The sequence below is a fragment of the Littorina saxatilis genome, linkage group LG11 (genome assembly GCF_037325665.1).
Source record: "Littorina saxatilis isolate snail1 linkage group LG11, US_GU_Lsax_2.0, whole genome shotgun sequence".
Lineage (NCBI taxonomy): Eukaryota > Metazoa > Mollusca > Gastropoda > Littorinimorpha > Littorinidae > Littorina > Littorina saxatilis.
Genome location: NC_090255.1, coordinates 42029895 through 42032394, shown reverse-complemented (window position 1 = coordinate 42032394; position 2500 = coordinate 42029895).

Here is a 2500-nt window from a genome sequence, read left to right as displayed (position 1 = left end):
TGTGTCTGTGTGTATGTGTGTGTGTCTGTCTGTCGGTCTGTCTGACTAACATCGACGTGTCTAGGTAAATGTAGATGTGCGTATCAGTGAGTGCGTGAAGTAGTGAGGTAGTCACACGTTCCAAAAGTCCATTGATTTTACGACCATGCCTCAGATTAACAGAAAGCGGACGATAAGTGTGTGAATGAGCACAAGGTGACTAAAATAGCGACATGCAGGGTATCGGTGTATCAACCTTCACACGTTTTTGACCGATTTCCGATTTACAAACACGAAAACTAAAACTAGAATAAACATTGAATAACAGATATAAAGATATGACGCACGCTTCTTCTGAGCGAAGGATACTGAGAATATCCAGCATTGGTCAATCTATGATGGTGATCCAAAATGTTCACAAGGGAAGTATTGAGCTTTTAAAGCACACACACACACACACACACACAGACGCACGCACACAAACACACGCACGCACACACACACACACACACACACACACACACACACACACACACACACACACACACACACAAGATAAAACAAAAAGCTCAGTATACCCTAAGTCCTGACATTTCATAGGACACCTGTGGCCGGAATATATCGGTACATGTGCCCCGAAACCACAACTACATTCGAGGAATTGTTGACCTTGCTTCAACCCAAATGACAGATACCAAGATCCCCGCTTTCGTGGACACTTATGGTCAATGCCAGCTGCCATTCTTATTTACGCAGCTGAAGATTTTTGCTGATGCCAAAACATTGTCATAACTGATTCAAATAATAGATAATTGGAAGGTCTTTGTCGACGTGCTAGTAAATGTAACGTTTTGTTTTGTCAATAATGAACGTGACAGTTACCTACCAGTCTTGTTGGCTCACGTAAGTGTAGCCTATGCGATGGTAAACTCTGTCTGTGCGTGTGTGTGTGTGATAGAAACTTTAACATTTGAAGACGTCACATTATGGCGTAAGAGGGTTAGACGTCACGCGAAGGAATTACTGAAAGTCTCGGTCATTGTTATTTTGAGCGGGCCGAGACTAGTTGGCAGTCGTGTCCCTGTAAGTGTAAGTAGGCTACATGCAGACAGACAGATCTAGATCTAGTGTATCGCTTTCTTGCACAGTGTCACCTATGCTTACTGTGTGTGTGTATGTGTGTGTGTGTGTGTGTGTGTGTGTGTGTGTGTGTGTGTGTGTGTGTGTGTGTGTGTGTGTGTGTGTGTGTGTGTGTGTGTGTGTGTGTGTGTGTGTGTGTGTGTGTGACGGAGTGATTGAGTTTGTCGATTTCTTACGTGAGCCTTGAAGGCTTCGCCTCTTGTTTTTTTATTCTGACTTTTGGAACGTTGGCAGTCTCTCTGGTTTTTGATTTTTGATTCAATTGATGTCGAAGGTCTTCCAAATCATGTTTTTGTTACCGATGCTGAAAAGTGTGACCTGTGTTTATATGGAGTATATAAGCGTAGTGCACATCTTTTAGCCGCCTTGATGTAATACAGCGGCTATTAGATTTCACTCTCTCTGCTTGGGTGTTTGTTTGGTTGTTTGGATGTTTGTCTACAGATTAGATGTGTATCTCTGGTGCTCTGGGGTCAATTGAGCTCACATTTGGCGAGTAGCTTGGAATTGCAAGGCATAGGGTGTGTACGTTTGTCACGGTAGGCAAACGAAAGATATTAGCTTTACACGCCTTTACACACCCAGCCAGGGAAAATGAGCTCAAAAGTCGGCTAATTAAAGGTTTCACGTAAGGATGCGCGTCTCAACCTAACACTTGACGTCGAAGAAATGTGCTAGTTTTTGTTTAAAAAAAAGGTTATTTCCCCTTTGTGTCCCTTCTAATTGTATAAGACAGTACACAGCCACAGGACGGAATGCTCGACGGAAAGAAACATCCAGGCTATACCACAAGGAAAAAAAATGGTGTTTGTACAGTCTTGTTTGCCTCGCAACAGTCAACTTTTTTCCAAAGTGTTTCCGGACAAGACAGACGGGAAACGATTTCCGCTGCCTACTCCTGTCCCACAACACCCCCCCCCCTCCGCCTCCCTGTCCCATTCCTTTTATCTCGCCCTAATGTACACATCCTATTCCATTATCCCTCAAGAAAAAATGCCAGGTGGTTGTTTATACCCCTCAAAAAAACCAAAAAAAATTGAGGGGGTATCGTCTTTGGAATGATTAAAATATAGGCTTACCTCCCTCAACGTATAAATTATCATCTAAACCCCCACAGATCTATCCAGCCTTTTACCTGGGAGAAAAATCTTATTTCCACTTACACACAAAAAAGAGACATGCTGACTGAGAATGGACATGGTTCGCACCGGGGACATTCTGCAAAAACTGACTGTCCAAAGCTGCCAGGGTGTGGAGTGTGGGTATATGTCCCAGTGGACGGATGCTCTTATCACATGTAAAAGCCTGGAAGTATACGTGGTGATTTACATGAACCGAATTGGCAAAAAACACGTACACTGTGCGAGGACTAAAAGCTGGA